The 18,489-nt window shown below is 41.5% G+C and overlaps 1 long non-coding RNA gene across 1 annotated transcript; it reads left to right on the top strand.

The window, feature by feature from the left end:
• Window positions 1–6,937: 6,937 nt before the first annotated feature.
• LOC115191566 (uncharacterized) lies at window positions 6,938–7,561 on the top strand. The gene is made up of 2 exons (XR_003877739.1): window positions 6,938–7,058; window positions 7,431–7,561. It is a non-coding gene; the product is annotated as an uncharacterized LOC115191566 (long non-coding RNA).
• Window positions 7,562–18,489: the final 10,928 nt, after the last annotated feature.

Below are 18,489 nucleotides of genomic sequence, written 5' to 3'. Positions count from 1 at the left end.
CTCCTTGTTTCAGTCAGTTTTCCTTCTTGTTTCCTTCCGTACTGATTGAACACGACCCTGTAGTGCCCACATCCTTTCTAAAGGGGATGTTAGATAGCAGGAGCCAGAGCTTTTGTTAGATAGCAGCAGGACTCTTGGTGGAAGGAAAATCCCTCCAGAAATAACCACATGATTGCTGATCCAGGGCAGAAGGATAAGAGCAGTTAGGGACAGTTAGATTGTTAGTCACTTGGGGGTAAACAGTTGGCTAAAGATGCTCTGTCGTACAGACTCCCGTCACGTTAGCATGGTCCAGCGGTACTGATTCTGTCATAGTACTGACTCTGTGTATTTGTTGAAGCCCTGGCCTTTTGTACCCACTGAGACTTGGCAATGACGATGCAACAGCTTGGCCCAAATCTGATAACAGTTGAGATATGATAAGGGGAAAGGGTGGGGTGGTTGCTAGGGCGAAAAAACTGAGAATACTTAACACTAACACTTTTCCTGAGAAATATCAAAATCAAATGTATTTATATAGCCCTTCTTGACCACACGCCTGGACAAGCTCACTGAGGGGAGTGAGCCTCCAGATCAAATCAAATCAAATGTATTTCTATAGCCCTTCTTACATTTAGCTGATATCTCAAAGTGCTGTACAGAAACCCAGCCTAAAAAAAACCCAAAACAGCAAGCAATGCAGGTGTAGAAGCAAATATTCCTAAGAGATGGACTCTTCACAACATCAACACTTCGCAGTATTCATCCTCCTCCTCCTTGTTTCATTGAGTTATGAGGCTGAACACACTCACAGAACCGTGCACACACACACACGCACACATAGACACGCAACCACCCAAGTGCTTGTGGGTAAATCATGTTTTTGGCACCACAAGGATGGAGCAGGACTGAATAAGGACAACTGGGTCTGTATCAGTGAAGGAAGGGGAGGACCATCCTCCTCAGGGACCATACAGACTTGATAGTCCAGTGAGCAACAGCATTTTTATTTATTAAAAAAAATAGATATATCTATTTCACTTTTATTTAACCAGGTAGGCCAGTTGAGAACAAGTTCTCATTTACAACTGCCACCTGGCCAAGATAAAGCAAAGCAGTGCGACACAAACAACAACACAGAGTTACACATGGAATAAACAAACGTACAGTCAATAACACAGTAGAAAAATCTATGTACAGTGTATGCAAATGAGGTAAGATTAGGGAGGTAAGGCAATAAATAGACCATAATGGAGAAGTAATTCCAATTTAGCAATTAAACACTGGAGTGATAGATGTGCAGAAGATGAATGTGCAAGTAGAGATACTGGGATGTAAAGGAGCAAAACAACAACAAAATAACAGTATGGGGATGAGGTAGTTGGATGGGCTGTTTACAGATGGGCTATGTACAGGTGCAATGATCTGTGAGCTGCTCTGACAGCTGATGCTTAAAGTTAGTGAGGTAGATATGAGTTTCCAGCTTCAGTGATTTTTGCAGTTTGTTCTAGTCATTGGCAGCAGAGAACTGGAAGGAAAGGCGGCCGAAGGAGGAATTGGCTTTGGGAGTGACCAGAGAGATGTACCTGCTGGAGCGCGTGCTACGGGTGGGTGTTGTTATGGTGACCAGTGAGCTGAGATAAGGTGGGGATTTGCCTAGCAAAGACTTATAGATGACCTGGAGCCAGTGGGTTTGGCGACGAACATGTAGCGAGGACCAGCCAACGAGAGCATACAGGTCGCAGTGGTTGGTAGTATATGAGGCTTTGGTGACAAAACGGATGGCACTGTGATAGACTGCATCCAATTTGCTGAGTAGAGTATTGGAGGCTATTTTGTAAATGACATCGCCGAAGTCGAGGATCGGTAGGATAGTCAGTTTTACGAGGGTATATTTGGCAGCATGAGTGAAGGATGCTTTGTTGTGAAATAGGAAGCCGATTCTAGATTTAATTTTGGATTGGAGATGTTTGATGTGAGTCTGGAAGGAGAGTTTACAGTCTAACCAGACACCTAGGTATTTGCAGTTAGCCTGTCATTATATCAAACAGTATATTGTTTGTTTTATTTATTTATTGGTTTATTTATTGGTTTCACCTTTAATCAACATCAATATTACGATAATGCAACATCCATGCCAAAAGCTAATTAGCACCAGGACAGGTAAGGACAATTTACACAGCCGCTGTACACATACTCACTAAAACAATACAAAATACCAATACATTACATCCAATAATATATCATATATCATTCTAACGACAACAACAAGACCATCATCAACTGTCGTCTGACATATGAGGAACCATAGATAACTCGTGTGTACAGGTTTGGATAGATTTTAGCCGTGTTTTCAATTTACATTTAAAAGTACGGTAATCAGTGCAGCTTCTCAAGTCCGTTGCATTTCCAGTATATTGTAGCTCTAATAGAGAAGGCCCTTTTGGACGATTTTACTGTGTCGAAAAGGGACAACGCAATCCCCTCTAGTTACTGCCCTTGTTATCCTGGATGTGCTTTCCTTGAGCATGATATGCCGGTTTAGGGGTGGAGGGGCAACACCATGCATGGATCTTAAAGACAAGGCTTGCATCTACATACTGCTTTAAGTTATCCAGACTAAATAAATTATGTTTGTAAATGACAATGGTGGTAACTGTTTGGTTTATTATCATAAATATTCAGTGTTTGTTTGTAGAGTGAATTCAATTGGTTTTCAGAATCGTAGCTCCTGCTTGTGACCAGCATGTGAGGTAATATCTCAGATGTGAGAAGATCACAGCGTGCAGAAAGCAGGGCCTCCAGAGGAAGAAAAGGTCCGATCAACCTAAAGTTGGATATTATGAAAAACAAAAGTACAGTTTTCAACAGAGAGTTCATCTTGTAGATTACTGTCATACAGCCTTCCCTGTAGCTCAGTTGGTAGAGCATGGTGTTTGCAACACCAGGGTTGTGGGTTCGATTCCCACGGGGGGCCAGCACAAAAAAAAATAAAATGTATGAAATTGTATGAAATGTATGCATTTACTACTGTAAGTCGCTCTGGATAAGAGCGTCTGCTAAATGACGTAAATGTAAATATTTTAATGACAGAGTAGTGTCTGATTTGGGAGCTATTATTTTCTGTGTCATTTAATCACTTGTGTCACTTTAAACCCTCCATAGTCACATTTACATTTTAGTCATTTAGCAGACACTCTTATCCAGAGTGACTTACAGTAGTGAATGCATACATTTCATACATTTTTTTCTCCGTACTGGTCTCCCGTGGGAATCGAACCCACAACCCTGGCGTTGCAAAACACCATGCTCTACCAACTGAGCCACACGGGACCACATTGTCATCCACTGGAGTCAACATGTCTCACAGGAATACAATAGGACTCATCCATGTAATCACACAGGTCACACCAACAAGGGGTCTGGATCAGACAGACTCCCTCTCTGGTCTGCTGACCTTTGGTTCCCTTTCCTTTGTTTTGAGTTTGGTTCAGTTGGTTTGTTCCTTCATTTGGTTAGCCCTTGTCCCAAGAGGATGGTCAAAGGAAAACATTTTAGAATGACTTGTACATTTTTTTGGAGGGGGGTTTCTCACCATTAGCTAAGAAATAAATGCTTGTTTCACTGAAATGTTGATGTGTCCATTTAGTATCTGAATGAAGTGTGTTGAGTTTCACTTCTGGTTGTGTGTGTGTGTGTGTGTGTGTGTGTGTGTGTGTGTGTGTGTGTGTGTGTGTGTGTGTGTGTGTGTGTGTGTGTGTGTGTGTGTGTGTGTGTGTGTGTGTGCGTGCGTGCGTGCGTATGTGTGTGTTCAGATTACCATGCTGTTATAAACGGTTTAACAATCCTTCCTTTCCCACGCAGTCTGAGATCCAGGTAGCCGCCGGTCCGTCAGTAGTCTATACAGTCTGTCCTAACCCCAGGTCACTTTAATAAAGATCATGGAATTAAGCCAGAAGCTGACAGCACAGTATCCAAGGCTTGGAATCAAAATGGCTCTGGCCAGGAGGCTACAGAATTAACCCCCCCGGGAGACAACGATAGGTTACACAACACGGTGAAGTTGGCCTAATTCTACAGCTGAGTCAGTCTGTAGCCAAGGGGGATGGAAGGGTTATGGTTGCCATGACTCCTAATTACATCACTCCTGGGGATTTCGTTAACGTTGAACTCTGCATATGTCGGTTCAATCTGAAATTACCTTCGCATGTTTCTACCTTCGCAAATCTGTAACACACATTCAGCGATCCGGATTGAAGAGAGCCTTGAGTCTCCTCTTCCTGTTCGGAGAATGACCATTGTAGTCCTCTAGTCCTGTGTAACGATTCTAGTCAAATAAACCAGCTCTGATTTGCTGATTCTAACCTCTGTTGTTAACAATACAATAATCTCGTTCATACCCTCGTTCATAGATTCTGTTCTGCAGCCACAGCAGTGTTTTCCTGTTTAATAAACCCACATTCCCCCTACAGTCAGCGTTACACACACACACACACACACACACACACACACACACACACACACACACACACGCACACGCACGCACGCACACGCACGCACGCACACACAGACACACACACACACACACACAGACACGCACACACACACACACACACGCACACACACACACACAGACACGCACACACACACACACACACACACACGACCTCTGATAGCAGCGTAGGGGATGTAAAAAGGGCTGAGACGTTATAATCAGCCCTTGAACTCCTTGGGTGTCCAGAGTTGGGTGTAAACACAAAGCCCCCAGTGTAGCAGACAGCACAGTTATATCCTGGGTGGGGCTGCTTCAGAAGGCCTCGAACCCCCTTCAAAGGGTTGGGGTGGGGCTGCTTCAGAAGGCCTCGAACCCCCTTCAGAGGGTTGGGGTGGGGCTGCTTCAGAGGGTTGGGGTGGGGCTGCTTCAGAAGGCCTCGAACCCCCTTCAAAGGGTTGGGGTGGGGCTGCTTCAGAAGGCCTCGAACCCCCTTCAAAGGGTTGGGGTGGGGCTGCTTCAGAAGGCCTCGAACCCCCTTCAAAGGGTTGGGGTGGGGCTGCTTCAGAAGGCCTCGAACCCCCTTCAAAGGGTTTAGTGGGGCTGCTTCAGAAGGCCTCGAACCCCCTTCAAAGGGTTGGGTGAAGGTAACATTGTTCCAGGGTTGTGTGAAGGTTGTTTCAGAGTGGCTGTGTTACTTTTGGCAGCATCAAATCCTTGGATCCTTTGGAGTGTCACTGTAGAGTTGATTGTTGTGGTTTTCCTGTTGTTGTTCGTTCTCTTTCAGTTGGACGACTTCTTGGTTCCTAGGGAGGACTATGGTAAGGACTGGATGATGCTCATTGAAAACCATACAATCGGTGGAAACAAACAATATCAGTATTCTTTTACAGGGACTTCAACTCCCACTTGACCAAGGACCAGGATATAAATATTACAACCACAAATGTTTTGCAGAAGTAGAAAACCGACTACCCTACCGACTATGTAATGTTTGTTTTTTTAGCTTATTTTTTTGCTTATTTTTCTTCAGGGGGTAGATTGTGGCTTCTATCAATGTTATTGTCTGCATCATTTCCCCCACATATTTATATTATAAATATATATATATATATAGATATTATAATTTTTATTTTGTATTAAATATATTTTCCCCAAACCAGACCACCCCTCCACTGATTGGAGTAAACTAATGGACAACAACTCTTAGGCTTCTACTTCCAGTTTATACAGACTATATACATGTTACAGACACAGTATATTTTACAATAGTTATCGTTTTGTTTTTGTCCCATCCTTCAACCCCTCCCATCTATCTCTGAAGACCATCCAGTTTTGATTTCTATATGCCATATATTTTTCAACTGTGTTGTGTGACAAAACTGCACATTTTTAAAGTGGCCTTTTATTGTCCCCAGCACAAGGTGCACCTGTGTAATGATCATGGTGTATAAATCAGCTTCTTGATATGCCACACCTGGCAGGTAGATGGATTATCTTGGCAAAGGTGTAAAGGGGTGTGTAACTGGTGGCAGAGAAGTCAGACGCAGGAGAGCAGAACTAGGTAAATAGCCGGAGCAGTTTAATATCAAAACCAACGGCATAAAGAATAACAAAACATGGGTACAAAACCCGTCGCGCACCAGTAAACATGTGCACAAGCACTTACAAAAAACAATACCACACAAAGACATGGGGGGGAACAGAGGGTTGAAATACACAACAATTAATGAGGGAAATTAAAACCAGGTGTTGTAGGAAAACAAGACAAAACAAATGGAAAATGAAAAGTGTATCGACGATGGATAGAAGACCGGTGACGCCGAACGCCGCCCGAACAAGGAGAGGGACCGACTTCGGTGGAAGTCGTGACAAAAGGAGAAATGAACACTTTACATGGTGCGTTGATATTATTGTTCAGTGTACATAACATACTGTTGGTTGCAAGAATTTTGTATAATAATTTTAAATTGAACATCTCTTTTGTTTTGAATCCTGCGTGATTTTGCATATCAGTTCATAAACCATGTGCCATGGATATCGGTACATCAAAAATCATTCATTACATTCTTATTGGACTCACATACACTCTTAGAGAAAAAGGTTCCCAAAGTGTCCTTCTGCTTTCCCCATAGGAGAACCATTTTTGGTTCCAGGTAGAACCCTTTGGGGAAAATGTTATACATGGAACCCAATAGGGTTCTACTTGGAACCAAAAAGGGTTCTACTTGGAACCAAAAAGGGTTCTACTTGGGACCAAAAGGGTTCTACCTGGAACCAATAGGGTTCTACTTGGAACCAAAAGGGTTCTACCAGGAACCAAAAAGGGTTCTATGGGGACAGCCGGAGAACTCTTTTAAGTAGACAGTACCACTCTTTCTAAGAGTAGAGTTGGCCTGGGCTACAGTTTAATGATATAGTCATAGACTGAATTGTACTGTTTCAAGGCATTGTTAACCCCTTCCCTCTCTCATTAACGTCAGTATTATACACACCTGGCATGGTACATCAGGTGAGCAGGACCACACCTTAACCCTTCCCTCTCTCATTAACGTCAGTATTATACACACCTGGCATGGTACATCAGGTGAGCAGGACCACACCTTAACCCTTTACCTCTCTCATTAACGTCAGTATTATACACACCTGGCATGGTACACCAGGTGTAAAGACCACACCTTAACCCTTCCCTCTCTCATTAACGTCAGTATTATACACACCTGGCATGGTACACCAGGTGTAAAGACCACACCTTAACCCTTCCCTCTCTCATTAACATCAGTATTATACACACCTGGCATGGTACACCAGGTGTAAAGACCACACCTTAACCCTTCCCTCTCTCATTAACGTCAGTATTATACACACCTGGCATGGTACACCAGGTGTAAAGACCACACCTTAACCCTTCCCTCTCTCATTAACATCAGTATTATGCACACCTGGCATGGTACATCAGGTGAGCAGGAGCACTAATTAAGGTTATACGACATACAGTTAGTATGATAACTAAGGGAAAGGGTAACCTAGGGTCCATACAAATAGTACAGTTTACCATCATGTTCACTGGCCTGACAAAATACAGGTGGGGGGGAAAGAAATACAAATTAGGAAGAGAATGTGTTTTTTACTTTCATCTTGTCTTAGATCTGCAAAGGTGTAGGGAAGAAATGAGCAGATTAAGTCTAAATGAGATATTAATAAACAACTGACTATGAAAACATTATAATTTAATAAGTATTCAAGTACAGGAAAGAACATGACAGGTATGTGTGTTGTAAAAATATATATATTTTTTTACTATTGAAAGAGGTGTGTGTGCTTGTAAATATTTTTTAAAAATGAACGTGTAGACTGTAATCTGTAAGAGAACAACAAGAGCATGTATTTTTTGGCACAACTGCAGACAGATAAAGGGACTCTACTCATAAAGCCTAGACGTAGTAGGGGAACTTTAGACATGGTTATAAAGAGAGGGCAGGGCACTGGAGATATGAGGTACAGAGAGGAGTGGAGGAGAGGTGTGTGTGTGTGTGTGTGTGTGTGTGTGTGTGTGTGTGTGTGTGTGTGTGTGTGTGTGTGTGTGTGTGTGTGTGTGTGTGTGAGAAAAAAATAAATAATATGTAACCATAACACAGCTAAACAAACAAAAGGCCCCTGGACGTCTTGGATTAGTCGATGGAACTTAACTTCACAAACAGTTTCAACACCCTGGTTTTCAAGTGGTTTTAAATGAAATAAATATATTGACCTTTGGTCTCGTAAGAGACCAATAAGAGCATCTGTGAATTCTCCGGTGTATTGAGTTTCAATTCTGTCAATTCAGAAATCTATATAACACTAATAATGAATGTTATTCTAAGACTTTATAAACAAATGACTTTATGAATTGACTGAATTTAAACGGAACGGACGTGTGTGAAAAGAAAGGTACAACGAGGGAGGTCTAAAACAACAACCAGACGACTCCTCTCCTCTTCCTGTCCTTCCTGTGAGCTGGTCGGCTAAATGGACTCCATCTCTGGAAGGGAAGAGAAAAACAACACATACAAGCTTAACATAATAGAACACCATAGAAGGTGAGATTTATGTTAACTAAATACTGCTTGTATAGTGTAGTTAGAGGCATAAATATAGGAACAGTGCGGTAAAGTTGGTATTACTTGCTGTTTACTCATGGAATTTGTATTTCAGATCAAAAGATGAATATGACAGGCAAATATTTAAACAGCAAACTGTTGTTTGGGGACATTTTCTAACCTAGAAACAACAGCTGTACATTTGCCTCATATTAATACTTTGATCTGAAATACCAATTAGCCTACATGACTATACTGTAAAAATGACCTACTTTACTTCACTGTCGCAACACTTATGACACTACCTGTGATGTGGAGAAAAACATTTTTTTTTTACCATTGAACTCAGCTTTGAAAAGCAGCTGATTGTCACATGTGTCGATGAAAGGGGGACCAAAACACAGCGGGTATAGTGCTCATCTTCTTTAATTACTTAATAAAGTGAACACTTAAACGAAAACAATGAACCGACAAACAACAGTTCTGCAAGGTACACAGACTATGCAGAAATCAACCACCCACAAAAACACAGGGAAAAACAGGCTGCCTACGTATGGCTTCCAATCAGAGACAACGAAAGACACCTGCCTCTGATTGGAAGCTATACTTGGCCACACATAGAAAAAGAAACATAGAAATAGAAAACTAGAACCAAAATCCCCTAGAACCAAAAACCCCAAAACACACAAAACAAACACCCCCCTGCCACACCCTGACCATACTACAATTACAAATGACCCTGTTACTGGCCAGGATGTGACTGAGATACATTTTAACCTTGACTGCTGCTTTTCTTTGCTGAGGCAGCCTCTTCAGGGTTGTGGCACCAGGCTCATGGCAAAGAGGGTCTCTTCATCCTCCTTCCTGTGAGCATCAGGTTGGGCTGCATCCCTCTCAACGGCTTGGAGGAGCCTCTGCTGAAATGAGTCGAGTGGCTCTAGAGGGCTGGTACCTCCGATGACGCCTGGTGTGACGACGTTCCTCTTCGTTTCTCTCTCTGTGTTTCTCTTCTCGTTTGTCTCCTTGTTCGTCTCCACGGCCACATCCTGTTCAACGAGGTCCTCAGAGGTCACTTGTGTGAGGGTTCATAATAATCTCAGGTGGTCCTAGATGCAGAGGTGCTTCCTCCATTTCATCGTCTTCCATGGCTTCACCGGTGGTGGTCATACTGGTGGATGACGTAGACGTTGTAGAGGGTCTGGCTGCACCGGTGGAGGTCATACTGGTGGATGACGTAGAGGTTGTTGAGGGTCTGGCTGCACCGGTGGAGGCGATGGTCGCACTTGTAGATGACATTGAGGGTCTTGACTCACCGGTGGCGACAACACTTGTGGATGACGTAGTAGAGGGTCTGGCTGTAAAATTGCCACTCGATTGGCACAATAAATGGATCCAGAAAAGAAAGAATGTGGCAGACGCGCCATGGCTGCTGACCCAGAACTCTTCTTCTCTCTCTCTGATACCCGTCCCTGAGTCCTCTCCACTTCCTCCTAGTCTTCTTCTACATAGACATGAACATGATAAGCCAAACCATTACCTAGCATAACTATAGTTATTAGATAGCTTATCATGAACATGTCACCTACTGTACACACAGACACACACACACACGGTTATCTGACCAAATTATTAGGGGTACAGTAGTATCTACCATTTCTATTACTATTTATCTGACATTCACACTCTTTCAAACATGATTATTTGGTAAAGTTATCAGGGGTAGGAACTAGCATAATTTATATGACTATTTATTTCACACACACACACACACCTCATTGGCTAGGTTAGCTAGCTAGCTAACGTTAACTAGCCACATCTAGCACAAGCTCACTACTAAACTGACCTGGCAATCCTATTATCGTGGACACTTGTCTCCAAGCAGCATTGTTTTGTGTTTATGTCCCTGTAGCTGTCAGCAGTTGTGTCAAAAATACACAGTTTTGAGGATACTGCGAAAATGATTCCTCCATGTGTCCAACCGCATGCGACCATCTGCAACAGATACCTGCATCAGTAGAGTTGCCTAGCTGCGCAAAATGTTATGCAGCAGTGATGCAATGACGCAGTCGGTGTGCTCGAAGCGTAAGACAGCACTACAGGGAGACAGGATGGACAGCTGATCGTCCTCGCAGTGGCAGACCAAGTGTAACAACACCTGCACAGGATCGGTACATCCGAACATCACACCTGTGGGACAGGTACAGGATGGCAACAACAACTGCCCAAGTTTCACCAGGAACGCACAATCCCTCCATCAGTGCTCAGACTGTCTGCAATAGGCTGAGAGAGGCTGGACTGAGGGCTTGTAGGCCTGTTGTAAGGCAGGTCCTCACCAGAGATCACCGGCAACAACGTCGCCTATGGGCACAAACCCACCGTCGCTGGACTGGCAAAAAGTGCTCTTCACTGACGAGTCACGATTTTGTCTCACCAGGGGTGATGGTTGGATTCGCGTTTATCGTCGAAGGAATGAGCGTTACACCGAGGCCTGTACTCTGGAGCGGGATCGATTTGGAGGTGGAGGGTCCGTCATGGTCTGGGGTGGTGTGTCACAGCATCATCGGACTGAGCTTGTTGTCATTGCAGGCAATCTCAACGCTGTGCGTTACAGGGAAGACATCCTCCTCCCTCATGTGGTACCCTTCCTGCAGGCTCATCCTTACATGACCCTCCAGCATGACAATGCCATACTGCTCGTTCTGTGTGTGATTTCCTGCAAGACAGGAATGTCAGGGTTCTGCCATGGCCAGCAAAGAGCCTGGATCTCAATCCCATTGAGCATGTCTGGGACCTGTTGGATCGGAGGGTGAGGGCTAGGGCCATTCCCCCCAGAAATGTCTGGAAACTTGCAGGTGCCTTGGTGGAAGAGTGGGGTAAGATCTCACAGCAAGAACTGGCAAATCTGGTGCAGTCCATGAGGAGGAAATGCACTGCAGTACTTAATGCAGCTGGTGGCCACACCAGATACTGACTGTTACTTTTGATTTTGACCCCCCTTTGTTCAGGGACACATTATTCCATTTCTGTTAGTCACATGTCTGTGGAACTTGTTCAGTTTTTGTCTCAGTTGTTGAATCTTAATGTTCATACAAATATTTACACATGTTAAGTTTGCTGAAAATAAACGCAGTTGACAGTGAGAGGACGTTTCTTTTCATGCTGAGTTTATAAACTCCAAATGTAAACTCCATATATATAGTCCATATATATAGTCCATATATATAAACTCCATATATATACTCCCTATACTCCGTATAAAAACTTCATATATTAACTTCATAAATATACTCCAAATATATACGCCATATATAAACTCCATATATAAACTCCATATATAAACTCCATATATAAACTCCATATATATACTCCATATAAACTCCATATATATATACTCCATATATATACTCCATATATATAAACTCCATATATATAAACTCCATATATATATACTCCATATATATACTCCATATATAAACTCCATATATATAAACTCCATATATAAACTCCATATATATACTCCATATATAAACTCCATATATAAACTCCATATATAAACTCCATATATACACACTCCATATATAAACTCCATATATACACTCCATATATATACTCCATATATAAACTCCATATATAAACTCCATATATAAACTCCATATATACACTCCATATATATACTCCATATATATATACTCCATATATATACACTCCATATATATATACTCCATATATATACCCCATATATATACTCCATATATATACTCCATATATATACCCCATATATATACCCCATATATATACTCCATATATAAACTCCATATATATACTCCATATATAAACTCCATATATAAACTCCATATATATACTCCATATATAAACTCCATATATATAGTCCATATATATAAACTCCATATATAAACTCCATATATATAGTCCATATATATAAACTCCATATATATACTCCCTATACTCCGTATAAAAACTTCATATATAAACTTCATAAATATACTCCAAATATATACTCCATATATAAACTCCATATATAAACTCCATATATAAACTCCATATATAAACTCCATATATATACTCCATATAAACTCCATATATATATACTCCATATATATACTCCATATATATAAACTCCATATATATAAACTCCATATATATAAACTCCATATATATAAACTCCATATATATACTCCATATATAAACTCCATATATATACTCCATATATAAACTCCATATATAAACTCCATATATATACTCCATATATAAACTCCATATATACACACTCCATATATAAACTCCATATATATACTCCATATATAAACTCCATATATAAACTCCATATATAAACTCCATATATACACTCCATATATATACTCCATATATATATACTCCATATATACACTCCATATATATACACTCCATATATATATACTCCATATATATAAACTCCATATATATACTCCATATATATACTCCATATATATACCCCATATATATACTCCATATATATACTCCATATATATACCCCATATATATACTCCATATATATACTCCATATATAAACTCCATATATATACTCCATATATAAACTCCATATTTAAACTCCATATTTAAACTCCATATATACACTCCATATATATATATACTCCATATATATATATACTCCATATATATACCCCATATATATACCCCATATATATACTCCATATATATACTCCATATATATACACTCCATATATATACTCCATATATATACTCCATATATAAACTCCATATATAAACTCCATATATAAACTCCATATAAACTCCATATATACACTCCATATATATACTCCATATATAAACTCCATATATATAAACTCCATATAAACTCCATATATATACTCCATATAAACTCCATATATATATACTCCATATATATAAACTCCATATATAAACTCCATATATAAACTCCATATAAACTCCATATATATATACTCCATATATAAACTCCATATACACTGCTCAGAAAAATAAAGGGAACACTTAAACAACACAATGTAACTCCAAGTCAATGACACTTCTGTGAAATCAAATTGTCCACTTAGGAAGCAACACTGATTGACAATACATTTCACATGCTGTTGTGCAAATGGAATAGACAACAGGTGGAAATTATAGGCAATTAGCAAGACACCCCCAATAAAGGAGTGGTTCTGCAGGTGGAGACCACAGACCACTTCTCAGTTCCTATGCTTCTTGGCTGATGTTTTGGTCACTTTTGAATGCTGGCGGTGCTTTCACTCTAGTGGTAGCATGAGACGGAGTCTACAACCCACACAAGTGGCTCAGGTAGTGCAGCTCATCCAGGATGGCACATCAATGCGAGCTGTGGCAAGAAGGTTTGCTGTGTCTGTCAGCGTAGTGTCCAGAGTATGGAGGCGCTACCAGGAGAGAGGCCAGTACATCAGCAGACGTGGAGGAGGCCGTAGGAGGGCAACAACCCAGCAGCAGGACCGCTACCTCCGCCTTTTTGCAAGGAGGAGCACTGCCAGAGCCCTGCAAAATGACCTCCAGCAGGCCACAAATGTGCATGTGTCTGCTCAAACGGTCAGAAACAGACTCCATGAGGGTGGTATGAGGGCCCGACGTCCACAGGTGGGGGTTGTGCTTACAGCCCAACACCGTGCAGGACGTTTGGCATTTGCCAGAGAACACCAAGATTGGCAAATTCGCCACTGGCGCCCTGTGCTCTTCACAGATGAAAGCAGGTTCACACTGAGCACGTGACAGACGTGACAGAGTCTGGAGACGCCGTGGAGAACGTTCTGCTGCCTGCAACATCCTCCAGCATGACCGGTTTAGCGGTGGGTCAGTCATGGTGTGGGGTGGCATTTCTTTGGGGGGCCGCACAGCCCTCCATGTGCTCGCCAGAGGTAGCCTGACTGCCATTAGGTACCGAGATGAGATCCTCAGACCCCTTGTGAGACCATATGCTGGTGCGGTTGGCCCTGGGTTCCTCCTAATGCAAGACAATGCTAGACCTCATGTGGCTGGAGTGTGTCAGCAGTTCCTGCAAGAGGAAGGCATTGATGCCATGGACTGGCCTGCCCGTTCCCCAGACCTGAATCCAATTGAGCACATCTGGGACATCATGTCTCGCTCCATCCACCAACACCACATTGCACCACAGACTGTCCAGGAGTTGGCGGATGCTTTAGTCCAGGTCTGGGAGGAGATCCCTCAGGAGACCATCCGCCACCTCATCAGGAGCATGCCCAGGCGTTGTAGGGAGGTCATACAGGCACGTGGAGGCCACACACACTACTGAGCCTCATTTTTCCTTGTTTTAAGGACATTACATCAAAGTTGGATCAGCCTGTAGTGTGGTTTTCCACTTTAATTTTGAGTGTGACTCCAAATCCAGACCTCCATGGGTTGATAAATTGGATTTCCATTGATTATTTTTGTGTGATTTTGTTGTCAGCACATTCAACTATGTAAAGAAAAAAGTATTTAATAAGATTATTTCTTTCATTCAGGTCTAGGACGTGTTGTTTAAGTGTTCCCTTTATTTTTTTGAGCAGTGTATATATACTCCATATATAAACTCCCTATACTCCATATATATACTCCATATATAAACTCCATATATAAACTCCATATATATACTCCATATATAAACTCCATATATAAACTCCATATATATACTCCATATATATACTCCATATATATACTCCATATATAAACTCCATATATAAACTCCATATATAAACTCCATATATATACTCCATATATATACTCCATATATAAACTCCATATATAAACTCCATATATAAACTCCATATATATACTCCATATACAAACTCCATATAAACTCCATATACATTTGTATTTAATCCTCAGGCACTTAAAATGTAATTAAACTATAATATTTAATACAGAAAGAAGCATGTTCAATAGGAATGTAAAATTAGAAGGTGTGTGTCCTCTTCGCACACAGACTGATTTACAACTCTGACTCCCTGTACTAAAACTCAAAATTCTTCCTCGTTTGGGAATAAACAAGCCTGAAACCGTGAACAAAGACTGTTGACATCTAGTGGAAGCCATAGGAATTGCAATCTGGGAGATGGAATTGCATATGACCCATAGCTTTCCATTGTAAGAGCATGGGCTCTCAAAAAAAAAGAATTCTGGTTGGTTTTTGTTTGGATTTTCTCCTACCATATCAACTGTGTTATAGTCTCATACATTATTTTAACATTTCTACAAACTTAGAAGTGTTTTCCATCCAATGGCACCAATTATATGCATATCCTGGCTTCTGGGCCTGAGTAACAGGCAGTTTACTTTAGGCACGTCAGTCAGACAGGAAGTGGAGAAAAATAGACACCTAGCCTGAAGAAGTTTTAATTTGATCTGGTTTGCCATTCCAATTAAAGTGGAATACGACTAAAGAAGTAATCTGGGTGATCTTTCCAGGTATTGTCCTTTTCATGGTAGCAATTTTCTGTTTGAATTTATTGTACTGACATAATATTTTTCTTTAGGGATATGAATACCGTGTTCGTCCACTTCACCGCCAGACCATTGTATTGGTAAACTACATGGTAATGTAAAAGTTATTTTGCGATCCGATAAAAACACATCATAATTTGGTTGTAATCCAGAGAGTTTAGAACAATTCTAGATCCAAATTTGTAGATTTAAAAGAAAACATGAATCATCAACGTACAATGACACCTTTGTTTTTTAAGCCCTGGTTTCTAGCCCCTTGAGCTAACGTGCGCTAAAGTGATGTCTTGTATGGGCAGAAAGATTAAATTCTTGTTAATTTAACTGCACTGTCCAATTTACAGTAGCTATTACAGTGAAAAAAATACCATGCTATTGTTTGAGGAGAGTGCACAACAACAACAAAAAACATATCACGGCAACTGGTTTGATACATTCACCTCTGAAGGTAAATAATGTACTTACATTCAGTAATCTTACTCTGATTTGTCATCCTGAGGGTCCCAGAGATAGAATGGAGGAACTGGGCTCTACAGTTTGAACCCACTGCTGTCTCTGGCTCCACACCCACCCCGCCCAGCCATCTAGATGTGTGAAAGTTAGTCTATAAGCTAATGATCCATCATGTATGACATTCCTGGGACTGTGTAAACTAAACATGTTTTATTACCATATCCTTTTTGTACGTTCTCTATAGTTATGTACTTGAAAATGTATCAATTGACCAATTGGGCAAACTTGATACAAAATATTGTCCAGCATGCCATGCTTCAATTGATCAATCAGAAACTTTGCACACACACTGCTGCCATCTAGTGGCCAACATCTAAATCATTATGGCCTGTCTCTTCCATTTTCAAAGCTGTATTATATTTTACCAGATCAAATGTGTTATATTTTCCTACATTTATTTCACATTTCCACAAACTTCAAAGGGTTTCCTTTCAAATGGTATCACGAACATTCATATCCTTGCTTCAGGTCCTGAGCTACAGGAAGTTAGATTTGGGTATGTCATTTTAGGAGAAAAATGGGAAAAAAAGGGTATGATCACTATACTTGTAATATTAGACTTAACCAATACATGACACCACCCTTACTAAGGAGGCCTAATGAACTAACATCACCCAGCAAATTAAAATCAGAGGAATCATTTCAACCATTAGGCTTTTGGACTGGTGTATAACAGACCACACATCCACACCCTTACTGACTGGTGATAGACACACCACCCTTACTGACTGGTCATAGACACAGCACCCTTACTGACTGGTCATAGACACAGTACTACAACACCCTTACTGACTGGTGATAGACACACCACCCTTACTGACTGGTGATAGACACACCACCCTTACTGACTGGTGATAGACACACCACCCTTACTGACAGGTGATAGACACACCACCCTTACTGACTGGTGATAGACACACCACCCTTACTGACTGGTGATAGACACACCACCCTTACTGACTGGTGATAGACACAGCACCCTTACTGACTGGTGATAGATACACCACCCTTACTGACTGGTGATAGACACAGCACCCTTACTGACTGGTGATAGAAACACCACCCTTACTGACTGGTGATAGACACAGCACCCTTACTAACTGGTGATAGAAACACCACCCTTACTGACTGGTGATAGACACACCACCCTTACTGACTGGTCATAGACACAGTACTACAACACCCTTACTGACTGGTGATAGACACACCACCCTTACTGACTGGTGATAGACACACCACCCTTACTGACTGGTGAAAGACACACCACCCTTACTGACTGGTGATAGACACAGCACTACACCACCCTTACTGACTGGTGATAGACACAGTACTACACCACCCTTACTGACTGGTGATAGACACAGTACTACACCACCCTTACTGACTGGTGATAGACACACCACCCTTACTGACTGGTAATAGACACACCACCCTTACTGACTGGTGATAGACATACCACCCTTACTGACTGGTGATAGACGCAGCACTACACCACCCTTACTGACTGGTGATAGACACAGCACCCTTACTTACTGGTGATAGACGCAGCACCACACCACCCTTACTGACTGGTGATAGACACAGCACCCTTACTGACTGGTGATAGACACAGCGCCCTTACTGACTGGTGATAGACACAGCAACCTTACTGACTGGTGATAGACACAGCACCCTTACTGACTGGTGATAGACACACCACCCTTACTGACTGGTGATAGACACACCACCCTTACTGACTGGTGATAGACACACCACCCTTACTGACTGGTGATAGACATACTACCCTTACTGACTGGTGATAGACACAGCACCCTTACTAACTGGTGATAGAAACACCACCCTTACTGACTGGTGATAGACACAGCACCCTTACTAACTGGTGATAGAAACACCACCCTTACTGACTGGTGATAGACACACCAC

The sequence above is a fragment of the Salmo trutta genome, chromosome 4, assembly GCF_901001165.1.
Source record: "Salmo trutta chromosome 4, fSalTru1.1, whole genome shotgun sequence".
Classification (NCBI taxonomy): domain Eukaryota; kingdom Metazoa; phylum Chordata; class Actinopteri; order Salmoniformes; family Salmonidae; genus Salmo; species Salmo trutta.
The sequence above is the reverse complement of the archived record's forward strand: the minus strand, read 5'-3'. Positions and strand labels throughout refer to the sequence as shown.